We start from the raw sequence: 21,700 nt of genomic DNA, 5'->3' as shown, positions 1-21,700 counted from the left end.
TGTCGGGCGCTGAGGAGGTGTTCATCCAGGTTCCCGTGAGGAAGGCGACGTCCGGTGATGTTGTGTCGAGCAGGTTCCAGAGTTCGACGGCGTGTCTGTGGACGGATCGGGTGTTGAGCAGGATGCACTTTAGGTGAGTGTTGCTGGTGCCTGGCTTTGTGGGTGCGGTGCAGGTTCGGAGGCAGGTGAACTTGCAGGCTTGGCGGGTGAAGGGTCTGTGGGTGCGTCTCGGAGTGGCTCGGTAGCAGGCGGGGTTCCAGTCGGGTTTGAGTGCGTTGAGGGTGGCGGCGTTGTAGGTCCGTCGTGTGGGCTGGCATCGTCGGGGGCCAGGGGTCCTGGCGCTGGGCGCGGTCCAGGCGCGGACGGGCGCAGACGGGCTTGCCTTTGGCGCGCCTGCGGCGCACAATCGGCGAGCCCGCTGCGGGCGTCCGCCGTGCGGCCTCCATATGAGGGGCTGAGGGAGGGAGGAGCAGCTGGGAGGCGGGAGCGGGGTGGCGAATGGGAACGGCGGGGGTGCGGGGCCGCAGGGAGCAGCGGCGGGAAACAGAGGGCGAGGCAGGAAGGGGGCGCACAGAAGGAAAAGGGGGAACGAGGGGGACACAATCACAGGTTTACAGAAGGCAGAGGGGAAACAATCACAGGTTTACAGAAGGCAAAAGGGGAAGCAAATACAGGTTACTGAAGGCGAAGGGGAGAACAATCACAGATTTACAGAAGGCAAAGGGAGGTGAAGGGGAAAAACTAAAAAAACGGCACAAGTTTACTAACGAAGGAACAACAGCGGTCAGAGTGTAGCCAACAGCGCACAGCACGGGGAGGACCACGCGGTGGCTAGGGGGGCGAACTACCTGGAGACAGGGTCAAGGGTCGCTCCCTTTACCACCGTGCGGCCTCCATATGAGGGGCTGAGGGAGGGAGGAGCAGCTGGGAGGCGGGAGCTGGGTGGCGAATGGGAACGGGGGGCGGGGCCACAGGGAGCAGCGGCGGGAAACAGAGGGCGAGGCGGGAAGCGGGGAGGCACAGAGGAATAGGAGGAACGAGGGGGACACAATCACAGGTTTACAGAAGGCAGAGGGGAAACAATCACAGGTTTACAGAAGGCAAAAGGGGAAGCAAATACAGGTTACTGAAGGCGAAGGGGCGAACAGTCACAGATTTACAGAAGGCAAAGGGAGGTGAAGGGGAAAAACGAAAAAACTGCACAAGTTTACTAACGAAGGAACAACAGCGGTCAGAGTGTAGCCAACAGCGCACAGCATGGGGAGGACCACGCGGTGGCTAGGGGGGGAACTACCTGGAGACAGGGTCAGGTTGGCTGAAGCGGGGGGTGGCCTGTAGACTCTACCTGCGCAGACACCTGCTGAGAGCCCTCTCCCCCTCGGCCTGGGACAGTGAAGATGACAATCCGAGGCCGGGGGTGACGTCCAGGGGCAGAGGGTGAAGGTCACCACACAGACCAAGGATCCTTCCGCCCCTACAGCTGCTGGAGCCGAGGAAGAGGTCAGAACCCCTTCTGATCCTGGTGTATAATGTCAGTCGCAACCCCTCCTAATCTATTTGACAAAATAGTCGCAATGATTTTGTAATCGACATTTAAAATCGATATTGGTCTATAAGACCCGCAACACGAGGCTGGTTTTCCAGGCTTTAATAGCAACGTTATAAGAGGCACTGTCCCAAGAATTAGGAGGAGGTGAACCTTCCTGGAAAATTTGATTGAATAATGTGGTGAGAAAGGGAACGATTACCGGTTCCAAAGCTCTATAAATTTCCGCTGGGATACCATCGGGTCCAGCTGCCTTCCCCTTCTTGCTACTTACAATAGCCGCCCTAACCTCCTCCTCAGTAATGATGTTATCAAGAGAAGTGCGTTGTTCTAAGGTCAATACAGGGAGAGTAATCGTGCTCAGCCAATCCTCAATACTGGCTGTTTCTATTTGTTTATCCTCTCTATAGATAGTTTGGAAGAATTCTCGAAAGATTCTTCTTATATTCACGCCGGTAGTATAAGACACTTTGTTGTCAATAATTGAGGTTATATTATTTTGGACCCGATCAGTTTTAGCCTTACAAGCCAATAATTTCCCTGCTCCTTCACCATACTGAAGTGGGCTATTTTACTGGCCTCCCACCTCTCAAGAATGCGAGAATTCAACACTAAATCCAGTTGCCCCTTTAATGTAATTAATTTGTTCTACTAGACCAGAAGGTCATCAGAGGGCATAATTTTGTTTAGATCGATTTCAGCTTGTGTTTTAATCAATTCAGCCTCAATGGATGCAACCTCTTCTCTGTGGAGTTTTCTCCTATATGAAACTTTATTGGTGATAAGTCCCATTAAAAAAGCCTTAAACGCATCCCATACACTCATTAATGGTGCAGAGCCGATGTTGTTGTTAAAAAAATTTCTGGCTTCATTTATGAGAAAAGCGATATCATCCATTAATGAAAGCAGTGAACGATCATATGACCAAGATCTATGTGACGTTTTAGGGAGGGCAGTAAGATCCAAAAGAACTGCTTAGTAGTCTGATAATTGTTAGGGAAGGTAATGTATGTTCTTAAATGAATCAGCCAGATTCTGACTAATTAGAACAAAATCAATTTGATACTGGTGATGATATTTATTGTTACGAAACGAAATACCCTGACACTGACCAGACCTGATCCTCCAGATGTCACGATAGCCGTACTGCTTCATGTTGTTAAGAAAAAAAGCCCTAGTTTTAGAAAGGGCCACAGGACGACTATTAGGAGTTTTATCAAGTATAGGATCGAGAACTATATTAAAATCCCCAGCAAAAATAATCGGCTCTGAGAATGATACTAAATGCGAAAAAATTGTCTTCAAGACTGAAGGATCATCCTGATTTGGGCCCTAATAGTCCAGAATAGTATAGTGAGCTCATTTGATGATAACTGATACTATGACCCATATACCTCCTGGATAGACTAGCTTAGAAACAAGTTGCGCTTTCAAAGGTTTCTTAAAAATAATCGTCACCCCCCTAATATTCATAGGCTATGTGGTTGAAACGCTAAAGTCTATCCACCTATTTTTCTTTGTTAACAAGTGTATTTCAGACTCAATGAGATGCGTCTCCTGGAGAACAATGACCTGCGCATCAGAATCCCACAAATATTGCATGATCTTTTTGCCTCTCGGTCTGGTCCGAAGGCCATTGACATTCCAGGAGAGAATGCTTACACTATTCATAGAGAATGCTACCTTCTTCCCTCATACTTACCATCAACAAAGAAACCAATGCTAACCCTCTAAGGTTATAATGCCATACAGCAATCCAAAAAGAACACGACACTCCAAAATTACTCAACGACAGGAAGAAAATGAGGAATTTTATAGATTTGCCCTGTTGCCCCTCCCACCCCCATACCCAGTGCCCTACCCTGGCCCACCCACCCCCTGGGGAAACCCTTGCTCTATCTATCCGGACCTAGTCCAGAAGATGATGCCCTTTTTCCAGGCTCCCGTCACCCGTCTAATTAGTGTAGGTCAGAGAGAGAGTTAAATGATAAACCAATAATACTCACCCCAACATCAAAATCAATTTAGATGTGTGTGTGAAGATGTGAATGTGAATGTAAGTGTAGAAAGAAAAAAAAAGATTTTTTATTATCCCTGTTTCCTTTCCCCTTTTTTCCCCCATATGTTCTACTTTTCTCCCTCTGATCTTTTATTTTTATTTAGTTTATTTATTTTCTTTTTGCTCTCTTTTGTTTTGGTTTATTAATTATATATATATAATTAATATATATATATATATATATATATATATATATATATATATATATTAATTGTATATATATTTTTTCAACTTATTTATTCAACAACATATTCCCCCTCCACATGAACCGGATTAGTTACAAGATATAGGGATATAGAATCTTGCAAAAAGGCTTTTTTTTTACATTTTAAAGTGCTAAACCAAAGCCTATAAGACCTAACCTAATCCTGAGGTCCTTTTCTCATTCCCCAACGCCAAGAGTAGCTCATCCGCATCCTGCACAGACCTAATATTATGCATCTTGTTGTTGTGCATAATTGCGGGAACTTTAGTTGTGCCACTGCCCCTAGCTTCCTGAATGCCTCAAGCCTTCTCCCAAACTCCCATTGTTTGTCAAGGGTGGCCCTGGATAAATCAGACCTAATCTGAAAGTTAAAGCCCTTTCCCACCAAAGATTTTTGCTTCAAAGCTAGATTGAGGATTGTTTCTTTGAGAGTGTAGGTGTGAACATTTATGAGGATCCTCCTAGGTTTTGACCTTTGAGGGTTCTTCCGAAAGGGGTCCCTGTGGTTACGCTGGATATCCAAAGCTAGATCTTCCGCTGTTTGCTCTAGACTCAATGCTTCCTTTAGGAGCAAAATGACATACTGTTTTTTGTCTGTACCCTCGCTTCCTTCTGGAACATTAAGAATGCGAATATTACTCCGCCTAGCGTTGTTTTCCAGTGATTCCATTCTTTCGGATAGGACAAGATCCTCCTTCTTGAGCTTAACGATGTCGTCTTTAGCTTGATCTAAATGAAGAGAAAGTTCAGCCATAGTGTCTTCAAGCACCACTGTCCTGGAGGTGAGCCCATCGATCGTTTTATCCAATGATTCACAAAAATTCCTGATCTCGAGCTGGTTTGCTGCCGAGGCGTCAAACCCTCTTGATGTCCGCAGACAATGAGGAAAACATATGCTGTAGAGAAGAAGCCATCAAGCTACTATCATCACCTGCAGGGCAGTTATTCACAAGACTAACGGAGTCCTTCTGTACAAACTCCTCTTGTGAGGAACCTAGTGAAGCATCTTCTGGGCCTGTTAACCCAGCCTCCGTTGCTACTTCAATAGCCAACCCACTAGATGCTGGCGGAATTGATTCTTGCGAACTTCTTAAAGGAGGCGGAACCTGTAGGGCTAGCTGAGATGTTGAGAGAACAGGTATAGAAACCTGAAACTCAATTTCCCCATCTCCTTCTGTTACAACAGAGGCCTCTGCTTCTAAAGAACAGTCCGCTCCACTCATGTTACAGAGGGAGGAACCTCATATACAAGAACGTTAGCAGTTCCAAGACAGGGTACAACACGATCTCCTGCCAAGTCTAACACCTGGGGGACAACCTTAAAAAAAGTGCGGAGAGATGGAGTTATTTTGGAAGTTAATTCAGCAGCTTTAGGGCCCCTTACTACTTTAGATCCTTTGGACCGTTTAGCCTTTACTTCAGTGCATAGGAAAGAAGAATCAGGGCTAGATTTTAATTTGGAAATTAGAGGTACTTCCTTAATGTTTAATGCAGGCGCCTCAACTGAGCTTTCCCCTCCCTTAGCCTCTTTTACTTTCAATCCGCGCTTTCCTCTTCTCTTATCCAGGTAAGCAGGGACAACAGAAGCACTCGCCTCCCCAGATCGGGCAAGCGAGCAATCTGCCTCCGCCTCCTCTCGCAACACGAGTACCTAACCTGCTTCCGTCGCCGCCGTCCCTCTCAGTTTTCTGTCACCCACCGAGATCAAGGCAGATCCTACAGCTGCACCACAGGGGCCCCCGAGAAGGCTGCGGAGCCTCCTGCCCCTCCTCAGCTCCAGGGCAGCCCGCGACCAACACAGTCTCGGCGGCTGACTCGACTGCAGCCGATTGAGGAAGGAGAGATACGCCCCCAACAGAAGCATGGACGATACGGGGGAAACGCCAGTCCTCAAAGAAGAAATCAGCAGAAATCAGCAAGAAAGCACTAGCAGCATCGAGGCATATCGCGCCACAAAAACCAGGGCAGGCGCAGAGAAAATTGCCGTAAAAACCGCTCTTCTGACCAGGTAAACTTAAAAAAACTACGCCGATGACGGGAGCCCGAATCCTAAGCACCGCGGCAGCTCAGCTAGCTGCCGCCATGTTTCCCCATCGATCCCCCTGCCATCCTTGTTTTGTTGATATATCAACACATTGATTTGAATATAGTCAGCCCATATCTTCAGCAGAATAGTGGTCTGCTGCAGAACATATGAATCAAAATCTTAGTGGAGTACTTGACAAAAGCATCTGAAATGTTATGTTATGTTATGGGAGATTAGTAGAGCGCACGTACACCAATGGGCCCCCAGGGGCACTTGGCAAAGCTAATGTCCCCCTGGGGTATTTCGCGCGAGGGACGACCTCACGCAGCCTGATTGGGTGGTGGGAGGGGTTAGGTCAAAGTGAAGGGTGGGGAGGGAGGGCTGACGTCACTCGGAGCGAGTGAGAGGAGCGGTGGTGTCTCAGGAGGAGATTTCTGTCAGCTGTTTTTCAGTGTCGGAGTTTCGGTTTTTAGTGCTGTCACTTTATCGTTGAGTTACTTTTGACGAGTTAAGGTCAGTGCTTGAAGAATGGCGGAGGAGGAAATTGCCTTAGAGGCAGTTAGAGCGCTGATGGCGGTGGGGCGCAGTGATTTGCTGAGGCCTGGCGCAATGTTGGACACCTCAGTAGCTGTTAAGCGTCCACGTCGCTTGGCAGCGGAAGGTGTGTCGAGAGCAGTGGCCGCCTGTCAGCATGTACCAGATACTTTTTCTGAGGAGGAAGGCGGCATGAAGGTGCCGGCAACGAGAGCCAGGAGAGCGAGATCATCGAGCAGAGGAGGTCAGGGTAAGAAATTGCCACCCCTGCGCTCGTCATCGGCCCCAAGTGCGTTGCAAGGGGGTCGTAAATTAGTCACTGCGCCAGTCAGACGAGGGGCTGGCAAGCGCGGCGGCAGCGCTAATGGTGTGTTTGACACGCGCGTGTCGCATGTGCAGCTGGCAGAGGGAGAGGCTGTCAGGTCTCGTGAGGAGCAAATGGCCCATGTAGCACAGGAGCCTGGAGTGTCTTGGTCAAGACCCAGTATGGAGGTGGTGACTGGAACGCGCATGAGGTCAGCCGGCCAGTTGCTGAGAGGCAAGAGACTGAATATTGCACCAGATTTAGAGGCTGACAGGCAGAGACAGATTTTGGCTGACTACTCCAGTGATAGTGAATCAGAGGAATATGGTTTATCAGGAGTTGAGGAAGGCGACGATGGAAGGGGAGCAGCGCCAGATGTTGAGGATCACTCCCAGCAGGAGTTTATGGATTGCCAGGACACTATTGTCCCTCAACCTAGAGGCCCCCCGAAGCAATTTATAGATGAGGATGTTCTTGTAGATGTAACACATGATGCTTATTTTTCACAGGATATTCAACTGATGAGGGGTTTGATGGGGAAGCCTCGAGTTAGGCAGCTCAAGAGTGGGAGGTGGGGGGTTGCGGGTGGCAGGGGTGGAAGCGGGCAGATGAGGGATACCATTGCATTGTTTCCAGAGGACAGGCTCCCGCCTGGGAGTCCTGAGTAGCTTTTAATGTGGGGTCCGCGATTTCGCAAGGTCAATGGGTATGGGTGGAGCACACGGAGTTGCCAGTGGCAAAAAGGGCTGGTACCTCATCTTCAAAGTTATCGGGTAAGTATGGTATGGGTCCTCGCTCGAGCGGCGAGTACCTTACGGATGCTGCTAGTCTGGTACCAGATGAGCAGTGCTTTTTCTCTCAGACGGCGCCGCAGAGCGTGGCGCTTGGGGGAGGTGTGAGTTCGAGACGCGGATCTGGTGCGGATTTCCTACCTGCGACCGGGTACTTTACACGGAGGCCTGAGTCAGAGGTTCAAAGTACATTTCTTAACTTGGCGTCTGGCACTAGGCCAGGTATGAGTTTTGCTATGTCAGGAAATGAACAACAGTTTGAAGGTAATATTGGTGAAGCTGATAAAGAAAATGATTATTCTGCAAGACGTGGAATGTCTCATGGTGGTAGGGTGGGAGCTGGGAGGGGAGTGAGTCGAATAACTTCTGCCAGTGTATTTCAGAGTTCTGGAGCGGTTCTCTCACCGGTACGTGTGAATCAGAGCGGACATCATCAGCGTGATGGTCTAGAAGACTTTCGTCAACGGGCTGCGCAGTTACCAGCAGGTAAGACAGACTGGTGGGCTGCTTGGACACGGCCGTTGGCAGGTGGTACAGGTGTGGCGCCTGCTGAGGGTAGTCATGAAGGGGGGGGTGGTAGTGATGGTTTGGGGGCGAGACATGGTGACAATCTACAGTCCACGGCAGGGCAAGAGGAGAGGTCGGATAAGGAAGGGGGTGGGAGCACAAAATCGTCGGTTACTAGTTTAGGACAGAGTGAGACCCCGAGATTGAGTGGTACGAAACTGCCTTATATGGGGGTGTCAATGCCATTGGGCATACATTTGTCAAGCAGAACTAGGCAGCGTATTTGGAACCATGAGTACGTGGATGTTTTCCGTTTACTTCATAGGGAATTACAGGCAAAGGAAGGGTCTAAAGAGGAGGAAGCTGAATGGTCCCGTCGCCCCAAAGTGCCAAAAACGATAGAAAACTGGACAGCGGCGTTCCTTATCTATGCCAGCGTTTATTGTGAACGTTACCCTGAAATGGCGGTTTCGCTGTTTAAATATTTGGATGTCATTAGGAGGGCGCAATTGCAGGCGGGGGGATATGCGTGGTTGAACTACGATGAGGAGTTTCGGGCGAGAATGAGTTTATTTCACGATAAACCATGGGGGGAAGTTGATCAGGAGTTGTGGTTACAGTGGTTGTCGGGTCATTCTTCTGCGAACACAATACATACAGCAAGTGGGTTGCCGATTCCTTACCGCCCCTTTTCTCAGCGTCCCGCCACAATGGGGGCGGGTGGTGTCGGAAGAGGTCAGTTGCCCACAACTGGAGCATGTTGGAGCTTTAATAGAGGTTCCTGCGTGCGCCAGTATTGTAAATTCAAGCATGAATGCGCTCAGTGCGGGGGCGGACATGCCATCTTTCAGTGCTTTCCCAACCAGTACCCCGGAGATCATGGTAGAGGTCAGAGGGGGGGGGCGAGGATCAGTGCCGCCTCTTATGCCAAAAGGCACCTATCCCAATTAGGTTGCAGGCCATGTTGAGTTCTTTGGAGATATATACGGATGTGGAAGGAGCGGCTAAGTTGTTTTGGGGATATCAGCTAGGCTTTAGGATTGGCTACCAAGGACCCAGAGTCTCACGCTGGGCTGATAATCTCAGGTCCGCAAAGGAGATGGCTTCAGTGGTGAAGGTGAAGTTGCAGAAGGAAGTGGATTTGGGACGTATAGCTGGTCCTTTTGCAGTGGGCCCCTTAACAAATTTAATTGTGTCACCTCTTGGCGTTATCCCAAAGAAAGCGCAAGGCGTGTTCCGCATGATACATGGAATTCAGGGACCGCTGCGTGTTGTTTCATATTGATAACATGGCAGTGGTTTGTCTGGTTAATGGGCAGCGGGCAAAGGATGTCAAGGTGCTGCAATTGTTGCGGGCTTTCATGTTGAGTGTTCTGCAGCTGAATATTGTTTTTTAGAGCTCAACACATCCATGGTGTCAACAATTCAATTGCCGACGCTTTGTCTCGTTGTCAATGGCAGAGGTTTCGGGACTTGGCACCTGGAGCGGACCAATGCAGGACACCGATTCCACCGAACATGTGGGACCTGGGGAACTGAGAATGGCAGATTTTGTCGAGCAGTCATTAGCAGGCTCCACGCGACGCAGTTATCAGCTGGCATGGTCTGTTTTTTTGGGATATGCGGCACAGCACGGATGGGATGGTACAGCGGTGTGCGATGAAAAATTTATGTGGGAATTTGTGTTGAGTTTGATAGACAAAGGTTTGTCGCCATCAACCATTTCAGGCAAGTTGGCGGGCATCTCATTTTATAGTCAACTGGTTTTGGGGTGTGAGGTTCAAATGGGTTTCCGATTACAAAAAATGTTGAAGGGTTTTGGGAGGTCATTTGGGCAGGCGAAAAAGTTGAGAAATCCCATTACATTTGTATTGTTACAAAAATTGTTGGGCGCCCTGCCCGCGTGCTGTTATGATGAGTGGGAATGGTTTCGATTCAAGTTATGTATGGTATGGTTGTTCTTTGGTGCATTTAGGATATCAGAATTGCTGGGTTTGCGAAATCAGGAGGGGATCCAGACATCTGATATCGAAATTTTGGGCGTGGGAGTGTTGCAAATCACATTGAAGCAGTCAAAGACAGACCAGAAAGGGAAAGGGATGTTGGTGCGATTAGGTAGGAGCGGGGTTGGGGGTTGCTGCCCGGTGGGGGAGTGGGAGGCATTTGTTGAGTCGGGGGTATTTCAAGAAGGTGGGATCTTTTGCCATAAGAACAAAACACAATTGACTTGTTTTCAATTTTTAGCGGTTTTGAGGAAGGCGTTGGTATTGGTGGGGGAAAATCCGCACAGTTTTGGGACGCATTCGTTCAGAATCGGTGCAGCTACCGAAGCAGCAAGGTTGGGTTGGGGGAAAGAGGAGTTGCAGCGAATTGGGCGATGGAAGTCAAATTGTTGTTTTAAATATGTTAGGTTGTAAAAAAAAAAAAGAAAAATGTTGCACAAAAGAAGGTTTTGGTTGGTTACTGTTACTTTTTCCACCACAGGTCGGGTGGCGGATTTTCCTCGGAAAAAGAGGACCTGGATTGTCGGCCATTCAATAGTAAAGTGGGCGGCGAACTTTGCTGAACAGCAGCTGTGTGGGAGAGGTCTGGGATTGTATGGTAATGACCATGAGGTGATTTGGAAAGGTGTCGGGGGGATGAAATGGGGGGAGTTGTTCCAGGTTTTAAACAAAATGGCTGAAGCATGGGGCATTCCGGACTTGCTGATCCTGCACTTAGGTGAAAATGATCTGGTTGAATGGTCGGGACTAGCTTTAATCAAGCAAATGAAACTTGATTTGGCGGTGATCAAAGACAGATGGGAGGGGACCAGGGTAGTGTGGACGGAATTTTTGTTCAGGAGCCAGTGGAAAGGAGCTAGGGTTCATGCAGCGGTGGAAAGGGCCCGCAAGAAAGTTAATAAGGCTTTGAAAACGTACTGTGTGGCAATGGGCATCACGGTCATTGCCCATGAGCATTTTAACAAGGAAATGCTGCATTTGTTGAGGAATGATGGGGTTCATCTCTCGCAGATGGGTCAGTCTTATTATTTGATGGAACTCAGAGACACCTTAGCCAATCTGTGGTGTGTTGATTTGTGGTGCTCCAAACCAAAAGAAAACTGAGGGGATGTTCTAAAAAAAAAAAAAAAAAAAAAATGGGTTTTCCTCTACTGTGATTGGTATACTGACTCGAGCGGTCCATTTCTGAAGAGAGAGGGAGGTTTTTGGGTGGGGCAGGAAAACTCAGGGGTTTTCCTGGGTGGCGTGTGTGAAGGGGATTGGATAATCTAGAGCGGATTCATCCTTTCTCTAAGGGGGAGGGCTCGGGAGGGTAGGTTTGGGAAGAAATGGAAAGAAGGAAAACATACGGATGGTATGGAAACAAGTTATGGTTATTGGGTAATAAAGCATTTGAAAAGGAAATGTTTATATGAAAAACGTTTGGAGAAAAATAAAGGCAAAAGCTTGGTTTGGAAAAGTATGTTGCGGGTCTGTCTTTGGCTGTCCTGGTAATAAAGGTGACCTTTTATGCTATATTCAGAGTTGTGTGAGAGTCCTTATTTGCGCGATGGGCCCCCAGGGGCACTTGGCAAAGCCAATGTCCCCCTGGGGTATTTCGCGCGAGGGACGACCTCACGCAGCCTGATTGGGTGGTGGGAGGGGTTAGGTCAAAGTGAAGGGTGGGGAGGGAGGGCTGACGTCACTCGGAGCGAGTGAGAGGAGCGGTGGTGTCGCTTTTGACCCACCCACCCACCCTGGTTGCAAAATTCAAGGGTAGGGTGTTTTATGTCAAATGTCCCGTGTTCTTGTAGTTACGTGTTTTAAAAAAAAAAAAAATGCAGTATGTCAGAAATAATTAAATAAATACAGAGTTGAATAACTAGTCTGGTTACCTGACAAAATTGTCAGGATGTCACCTCAGGACACCGCAGGCAGATTCTGTTGTTGTTTTGTCGGCGTGTGTGAAGGGGATTGGATAATCTAGAGCGGATTCATCCTTTCTCTAAGGGGGAGGGCTCCGGAGGGTAGGTTTGGGAAGAAATGGAAAGAAGAAGGAAAACATACGGATGGTATGGAAACAAGTTATGGTTATTGGGTAATAAAGCATTTGAAAAGGAAATGTTTATATGAAAAACGTTTGGATAAAAATAAAGGCAAAAGCTTGGTTTGGAAAAGTATGTTGCGGGTCTGTCTTTGGCTGTCCTGGTAATAAAGGTGACCTTTTATGCTATATTCAGAGTTGTGTGAGAGTCCTTATTTGCGCGAAAGGTCTCTTGGTGCTAAGGTAGCGAAGGCAGTGACTAGCGGGAGAGTTTGCCAAAAGCTTGTCTAAACAGCTAGGTTTTTAGGAGTTTCCTAAATCCGGCATAACTGGTTGAAGATCTAATGTCATGGGAAAGAGTGATCCAGATGAGGGGAGTAATTAAGGAAAACCTAACCCCTCCCAGCCTCTTTCTTTTACTTCTTGAAACGGGAAGTAAATTCAGGTGTGCGGATGTAAGGTGGCAATGGGGGGTGTAGCGTTGAATTCTGGAGGACATGATGGCTGGGCTTTTTCTGTGAAGAGATTTCAAAAAAATGCAAGCTGTTTTAAAAACAGATATCTAGACTACCGGAAGCCAGTGTAGCTTTTCCATCAGAGACTCAGTGTGGCAGTGTCTGGGTAGACCAAAAACCAGACATGCTGCCTGATTCTGAGCTAGTTGCAATCTGCGGTTTTTGCCAATCCGGAGTCACACATAAAGGGCGTTGCCAGAATCAATACAGGACATCACTAAGGCAATGATTATTTGGATGACTGCTTTAATTGTAAAGTGTCTCCTAAATTTCCTAACTCTCCAGAGTTGGAGAAAGCAAGAGGAAATCACTGCTCCTATCTGATGTTTCAAGGAAAGGTGCTCATCAATGAGGATTCTAAGACTTTTCTCAGCCTTTTTTGGCGTAGGGGGATCCCATCTTAGAGGGCTAAAAGGAGGGATTCCATTGATGAGGTTTGTTCTTGGTAACAACAATTTCCGTTTGGTGACTATTCATCCAGTCCCGAATAAATTGCATAGTATTTTGAAAGAATTCCTTAAATTCCATTGTGTTGTTAATGGTGAAAATCAGCTGCATATCATCAGCATAGTTGTACGTTTTCAACAATATACAAGCAGACATGAGTCTGCTTAGCATTGAAACATACCAGGTTTGACCAAAATGATGAAAGTGGTACAAAGTGACTGACTCAGAACATGTTGACATACTCTGAAACCTTTCTGTAGCCTTTGATCGCTTAAGGAAGTAGCTCTGCGAAGAGCTGTGGTAGTTCAGTGCGGAGAGACACTTTATCCACTTCCCCGCCCGTATTTTTCATTGGCTTGTGTTTGTTCTTTGTAAATGCTGTCTTCTGATTCATTATGAGGCTTGTTAGTGACTCCTTATTACACCCATGTTGTCATTTATATCCTCCCATGGTTACTGGCCCCTTTACTTGGTTGTTACACGGGTGTGTACTATTTCCTTTTATTACATTTCTCCATTATCTACTTTGTCTCTCTACCTTTTCTGTATCTCATGTCTCTATATCACAAATTAGTAAAACCCCACATTTCTTTCTACCTCCCTCCCACCTCTCTTTACCTCCGCTCTCTCAGACACATCATCCACGAGAGCTTGATTTAGGTTAAAAGAATAATAAATGTGATCTTTTTACAAGCAGGAGGTTCCAAAAGATGTCTTGCCCGTGGCTCCAAAGTCCTTAAGATGACTCTGGGCAGCCCCTGCACTCCTACCCGAGGCAGCACCCTCCTGGCAAGGATGAACCCCTGGCCTCCCTAAGACCTGTAATCCCAGGAGAGGCTCGGGTTTCCCCGGAGTGACAGGCTGCCTTGATTTAACTCTTGCCTTTTACGGCTTCTTAGCTTTCCTGGAGTTAGGAGGCGCTCCGGCTCCCCGATGAGGCTGGAGCATCTCGTTTTCATTTGTGCTATTTGTCTACAGATGTGTGTGGTTTGGCTTTATGAGAGGTTATCACTGGATCAGCAGGGTCGACAGCAGGGTATTTTGGGGGGGCCAGGGAGAACACAGCACAGGTGCCCACGTGTCGCCAACGGAAGTCACGGAGTAGGGACTTCACTTACCATCTGCCAAACATGTTAACCGAGCATGCAGGGAAGCCTTGTCAAAAGGTTTGTATCTTTTTTTTTTGCTCATTAAGGTACTTGTTTATGTTTTGGTTTGCAAAAGTCCAAAAGTGTGTGGTTTCTGTAACCATATGTTGTCAAGAATGAATAAGTGAAAGACTTGCCGCCTCCAGGAACTTTTTCTTCTATAGCAGCCGTTTACAAACAGCACTCCTATTTGTATCTTGGTGGACTTCATTGGACGTGGCTGAGGGCAGCGTTTTAAGCGGTCCTGAGCCTCCCATGGCTGAGCTGTGCAAAAGCCAAACAAACAATGACAAAGCCAATTAGTCTCGCCTATGAGAGAGCTATTGGCTTTGCCGATGTCTTTTAGCCATGTGCATGGCTGTAAGTAAGAAAAAAAGCGCCATGATGCGGCTGCAGGGCAATAAGCACAGACAACAGGTAGGACATGGGTACTCAAAGTATGGCCCCAGGGCCGCCAGTGGCCCGCCAAGCCTTCCTTGGCGGCCAGTGGACCATGCAGACATTGTACCTGTGTTTTTTAATTTTATTTAAAGAGTGTCAGCAAACACTGCCGCAGCGGCGTGGAATCTTTGACTCATTGTAATAACTCTAATCGATGGTATTTGCTTTAGACCTTGCACCATATACCTTGCCTATGTGACTCTTTAGTATATCCAGTCTTATCCCCTCCCTATGTATATAGAGATAACTCTAATCACTAGTGTACGCAGTAGACCTTTGTACTCTCTACCATTCCTATGTGTCCTTTAGAGTATATCCGGTCTTATCCCTTCCTATGTATATAGAGATAACTCTAATGACTAGTCTCCTATGTGACTTTTAGAGTATTTCCATGTGTAGCCCTTCCCTATGTATATAGAGATAACTCTCATCACTAGGATATGCAGTAGTCCGCTTTGCTCTCTTCCATTCCTATGTGACTTTTAGAGTATATCCAGTCTTACCCCTTCCCTATGTATATAGAGATAACTCTAATCACTAGTTTATGCAGGAGTCCGCTATGCTCTCTACCATTCCTCTGTGACTCTTAGAGTATATCCATGTGTATCCCCTCCCTAAGTAGATAGAGATATCTCTAGTATATGCCTAGAGTTTATCCATTTGTATCTCCTCCTTGTGTGACTCTATCTCTTGTACATTTGCAATTATTTCTGTTTGTACCTTTTTTGTAACGCATGTAATCCTAAGTCCGTATGTTTTCAACTGGTTCTTATGTAAGTCAAAAATTTGCAAATCTGTTTTTCCGAATGTAACCATCAGTCCTTATGGTTGAAACTGGGTCCTATGTAAAGCGCTCTGACACCTTCGGGTAAAGTTCGCGCTATATAAAATCGCATAAATAAATAAAATAATAAATAAATCTCTGCTCTATGGAGGGCGGGCGATTCACACAAAGCCTCATTAACAAGTAAATGGTCTTTTACAGATCTGTGAAGTACAGGGTGCAGCTGTGTGTGCGCCTGGGAAGCTGGGGTGAGGTGACAGAGGGAGACAGACAGAGGGAGGAGGACAGAGGGAGAGAGATAGAGGGAGGGAGACAGGGAGGGAGACAGAGGGAGACAGAGACTGTAAGAAAAGGAGACAGAGAGAGAGGGAGACAGGGAGGGAGACAGAGAGCAACAGACAGACAGATGGAGGTAAACGGAGGGAGACAGAGAGACGGAGGAGGTTGACAGAGGGAGACAGACAGACAGAGGGAGGGAGACAGATAGAGGGAGACAGACAGAGACAAACAGAGGAAGGGAGAGGGAGGGAGACAGAGAGAGAGAGGGAGACAGAGAGAGGGAGACAGAGAGAGGGAGACAGAGAGAGGGAGACAGAGGGAGGGAGACAGAGGGAGGAAGTCTGGGGAGACAGACGAGGGAGACAGCGGGAAGGAGACAGAGGAAGGGAGACATAGACAGACAGTGGGAAACAGAGAGAGAGGGAAACAGAGAGAGGGAGACAGAGGGAAAGAGAGAGAGAGGGAGACAGAGGGAGGGAGACAGAGGGAAGGAGACAGAGGGAAACAGAGAGAGGGAGACAGATGGTGACATAGGGAGACGGACAGAGGGGGCAGACAGAGAGAGAGAGAGGGAGACAGACAGAGTGAGTGAGACAGAGGGGGGAGGGAGAGAGAGGGAGACAGAGAGGGAGACAGACAGAGTGAGTGGGACAGAGGGAGATAAAGGAAGACCGATAAAGAGAGAGAGCGAGAGAGAGGGAGAGAGAGATAGAGAGAGATAGAGAGAGGGAGGGAGACAGAGACAGACAGAGATAGAGACAGACAGAAACAGGGACAGACAGAGACAGATAGAGGCTGGGAAAGGGGCAGACAGATAGCGGCAGAGACAGCCAGACAGAGAGACGGAGAGGGAGACAGAGGGAGGGAGACAGGGACAGACAGAGACAGGGACAGACAGACAGATAGAGGCAGAGACAGGGACATACAGATAGAGGCAGAGACTGAGACGGACAGAGACAGAGAGGGAGAGAGGGTGAGGGAGGGAGAAAGAGGGTGTCGGAGGGAGAGGGAGGGAGATCGAGAGAGAGAGAGACAGAGAGAGGGAGACAGAGAGAGAGGGAGACAGAGAGAGGGAGGCAGAGGAAGACGGAGGGAGGGAGTCAGGGGGAGATAGAGGGAGAGCGAGTGAGATATATAGAGGGTGACAGACAAAGGGAGGGAGACAGATAGAGAGAGAGAGGGAGACAGAGACTGAGGGAGACAGAAAGGGAGACAGAGAGGGAGACAGAGGGAAGGACACAGAGGGAGAGAGACACAGGGAGACAGACAGAGGGAGACAGACAGGGGGAGACTGAGGGAGACAGGGAACGGAGACAGAGGGAGACAGAGGGAGACAGAGAGAGGGAGGGAGACAGATAGAGGACGACTGAGGGAGGAGACAGAGTGAGATAGAGGGAGGGAGACAGACAGAGGGAGACTGAGGGAGACAGACAGAGGGAGGAGGGCAACAGAGGTAGACAAACATAGGGAACGAGGCAGACAGAGGGAGACAGAGGGGGGAGCCAAAGGGAGGGAGACAGAGAGAGAGGGAGACAGACAGAGTGAGTGAGACAAAGAGAGAGAGAGAGAGAGAGAGAGAGAGAGAGGGGGGGAGAGAGAGAGGGAGGGAGACAGAGAGAGAGAGAGAGAGAGGGATGGAGACAGAGAAAGGGAGGGAGAGAAAGAGAGAGGGAGGCAGACAGAGAGAGAGAGAGAGAGAGAGAGAGAAAGATGTGTGTATGCCGAGTCTGGCGGCCAGTGGACGAAGGCGTCCGCTGCAGGGGCCTGGGTTAAACCTCATGGTCACAGTTTTTCTTTTCTTTAGCCCCGCCCCCTCCCCAGCTGACCCCGCCCCCACCGGTGCAACCCTTGGCCACAAACCACACTGTAAATTTGGCCCCTGAGAGAAAGTTTCTGAGTACCCATGAGTTAGGAGATAATTAACACAAACAGTGCCAGGGTGGGCAGTAGGAGGGAGTAAGCAACAGGGACAACGGAAGAGTGGGGGTTGAGAGAACATTAGCAACACCGACAGTGGGAGGGTGGGGATCGGAGGAAAGAAGCAGAAGGAAAAAAAAGCTAAATATTATCTGAATCTCAGCGGCACAGCAAAACAACCCTAATCAAGGTAAAGTAATCAGTATTTGGTCCGTAGTCGCATGAAAAAAGTGGAAGCGAAGGCAAGATATGCTAGCCTATTCTGAGGCAGGAAATAAGAGTAACAATAAAGCCAATGTAGGGTAAGCAGTGGGTGGACTCCAAGCTAAATTTAGTACACAACATCTCTCACAAGCAAGAGCCCATGCGCTGTTGCAAGCGAGACTTGAATGATGAAGCATTGCTCTATTTATTTATTTTATTTTATATTATTTGTAGAGCGCAACACTCATCCCAAGAGATATCAAGGCGCTGACAACCAAATTTGCTGGTAATTCTGCAGGGCTGTTGCTTAGAATTTAGGGAATAGATGTGTTTTTAGCTTTTTCCGGAACTGGAGGTAGTTAGAGGTGAGTCGTTGGTCTTGGGGGAGCTCATTCCACCTCTTGGCTGCTAAATAGGAGAATGATCATCCTCCTATCCTTACTTTATTGATACGCCTTGTTCTGGCAAGGGCTGATTGAAGCGACCGCAAACTCCTTGTGGGAACATAGAATTCAATCTTCTCCTGAAGTATTCTAGAGCCTGTTTTGTAAAGAACTTTGCGAGTATGGCTAAGTAGTTTGAATACTGCTCTTTGGCGCATTGGCAACCAATGCAGTTTCTTCAAACAGATTGAGGCAAAATCAAACTTCCCCTTATTGCAGACTAGTTTTGCAGCTGCATTCTGCAGCACCTGTAGTCGTGTAAATAGGTGCTCATTCATGCCTACAAATAATGCATTCCCATAGTCCAACAGACTAACCAGCAAGGGTTGCATCTGTAGTCCAATGGTATCCAGGGAAAAAGTCTGGCCAGAAGTTTCAAGATAGCAAAACCTTTGCCACAGAGGGACCGCACATGTTCCTTCATGGTCAGGGCGTCATCCGTAATGATGCCCAGGTTTTTTGCGTGTTGTTTTGGAGTTGGTGCATTGCCTAGAGTGGGTGGCCACCAGGTAGTGTCCCACACTCGTTTGGCGCCACCAAACAGTAGGATTTCAGATTTTCCTGCATTCAGCTTTAAGCAGTGTGTGTGCATCCATTGGGCCATCTCAGAGAGACAGTTGTGCAGCTTTGATTTAATAATATCTGGTTTTTCGTCCAGGGCCACCATTAGTTGTGTGTCATCCGCATAGGAGCAGATGCCAATGCCCCACTTCCTACCAATTTTAGCCAATGATGAAATATAGACATTGAATAGGGTGGGACTCAGTGAGGCCTCCTGCGGGACACCACAGCCGATGGGGCTGGGTTTGGATTGAAATTGACCGAGATGCACTGATTGTGTTCGGTTGCTTAAGAATGAGCATAGCCAGCTCAGTGCGTTAGAATAGATTCCTTTTTCGTAAAGGATATTCATCAGGCTATCATGAGAGACCGTGTCGAACGCTGCCGACAGGTCCAACAATATCAGAGCAATTGCCCCTCCTTGGTCAGTGCATAATCTGACACTGTCCGACACTGCCAGCAGCGTTGCCTCCGTACTGTTGTTTACTCTAAATCCTGTCTGAGATGGATCAAGAAGATGATTTGTTTCCAAATACTTGGTCAGTTGCCCATTTACCAATTTCTCTAGGACCTTAGAAAGGTAGGGGAGCTGGGAAATGGGACGATAATTTTTAGGATTGAGGACATCCGTTCCTGCTTTTTTTAGAAGGGGGATTACTGAGGTATGCTTCCATAGATCGGGAAAGATGGCAGTTCTTATGGATTTGTTGAAAAGCTGGGTAATCAGTGGGCCAAGTCTGGGGGCAATCTGTGCGAAAATGAAGTGGGGACAAGGGTCTAACAGGGATCCAGATTTCACTGTGCTCATTGCCTTCAGGATCTCGTTGTCTGTGAGGGGAGTAAAGTTACCCATAACTGATGTAGCTTCCGGATGGGGAGTTAAAAGAACCTTGTTTATTGTATTAATTTTACTATGGGAACTGAAAGTGGTGTAGATCTTTCTTATTTTTTCAGTAAAGAATACACTGATTCTGACGCAGGCCTCTACTGAGGGGGTTAAGCTTTGGACCATGCTAGACGGCTTGCTGAGTTCTTTAACAATTCTAAAAAGTTCTTTAGCTGAGTTGCAGCTCTTGTTGATGCGCAGGGAATAGTACGATTTTTTTGCGGAGAAGTTTAACCCGGCTGCTTTTAAGCAGTGTCACTAGGCAGCTTTGCTGGCGGGTCGGGGCTGCTCTGCTGACAGAGCAGGAGAGGGGAGGTGTGGTTTGACCATCCAACAGTGCACATGAATGTTTGGCAGTGCCTCTAGGGCTCACAGGAGACAGAGTCTGTAAGGTGAGTGTCTTGATCACAGCATTGAGGCCTCCGTAGTCAACTCAAAACCTAATTTCTCTCTTTCCACCCTGTGGATGAGGTTTAGGGACTAGGACCACTGGGCTGGCCCAGGGTCTCACAGAAGGCCCATTCTCTGGCTGAGCGCCGACTATGGTGCTGAGACCATTCACAGAGCTGCATTGCAGTGCTGTGATTGGCTATCGGAGACTGGGAGGCGGGTGCATCCTGCTTCTTGTGTGAAGTGTGAATTGAAAAAAAAAATATTTAATCCCCCCTCCCGCCCCCCACCAACTTCAAATACCAGCTAATGCTGCTGAGCACCTGGGCCATGTTAGAAGCTGGTGTGTTCCCGTGCCCTGTGCCAGAAGGATGTGCGCCCTTACCATGTTAGCACAGGTTGTGTTCCTGTGCCCGGTGAGGGCATGCTGTGCGCTTTGGCCATGTTAGCACACAAGTGTGTTCTTTTGCCCTGCGAGAGCATGCTGTGCACCAGGGCCATGTTAGCAGCGGATGTGTTCCTGTCCCCTGTGAGAGCAGGATGTGCGCCCGTGCCATGTTAGCACAGGGTGTGCACCTGTGCCCTGTGAGCACAGGCTGTGCGCCTGGGCCATGTTGGCACAGGGTGTGTTCTTTTGCTGTGAGACTAGGCTGTGCACCTGGGCCATGTTAGCAGCTTGTTTGTTTCTGTGCCTTGTGAGAGTCTGTGTGTTTCTGTGCCTTGTGAGAGTAGGCTGTGCGCCTGGGATATGTTAGCACATGGTGTGCTCCTGTGCCCTGTAAACACAGTCTGTGCCCCTGGGCCATGTTAGCGACGTGTGTGTTCCTGTGCTCTGTGAGAGCAAGCTGTGCACCTGTGCCGTGTTAGAGGCTAGTGTATTCATGTGAGAGCAGGCTGTGTGTCTGGGCCATCTTAGTGCAGGATATTTTTCTTGTGCCCTGTGAGAGCAAACTTTGTACCTCTGCCATGTTAGATCAGAGTATGTGCATTGATTGTCCCTGTTATATTTGAATAAGTACAGTTTTATGACTTCAGGGATACCTGGAATGCATTTTCGCCCCACTGAGATCTATTGGCAGCTTTACATTTGTGCACATCTTTTTGCAGTCATAAACAGCGGTAGGAAGCTGGCTCTGTATATACTATACCAAAGTAAGGTACAGTGTGCACTGAGTCCAGGGAGTCCCCAGAGGTATAGCAGAGGTTATATTAGTTAATTACTAACAGCTCTCTTTGTGGTAGTCTGTACGAGCAGTTAGGCTTATCCAGAGGGTGTGCTACGCATTTATTGTATTCACTCAATCAAGACTGATGCAAACACTCAGAGACTGAATCCAGACCAATTTGGTAAGTATATAAAAGGTATACTTGCATTTAATTTCTAGAACTAAGCAGGGCTTGGTACAGGTAGGTAAAGCATACTTTCAATTGTAAACCTTTATGCAATTGAGGATGGATTTGCAGTTGTTACGTGTTGGCATCACTTTAAAAAGCAGTTTGAACTACAAAGTAATTACTTTCAGAATAATTTTCAGTTACTTTTCAGTTACTTCTAGATTACTTTGAGTGTTGGCGGTGGTATGTCTCGATACCACACCTAAGGGTCTCACAGAACAAGGTAAGGACGTGTATTACAAGTGGGAGTTTTGATGGCTAGGATTAGGGTTTCCCAAGGTGTACATAGGCC

Source organism: Lissotriton helveticus, chromosome 2_1 (assembly GCF_964261635.1).
Source record: "Lissotriton helveticus chromosome 2_1, aLisHel1.1, whole genome shotgun sequence".
Taxonomy (NCBI): domain Eukaryota; kingdom Metazoa; phylum Chordata; class Amphibia; order Caudata; family Salamandridae; genus Lissotriton; species Lissotriton helveticus.
The sequence above is the reverse complement of the archived record's forward strand: the minus strand, read 5'-3'. Positions refer to the sequence as shown.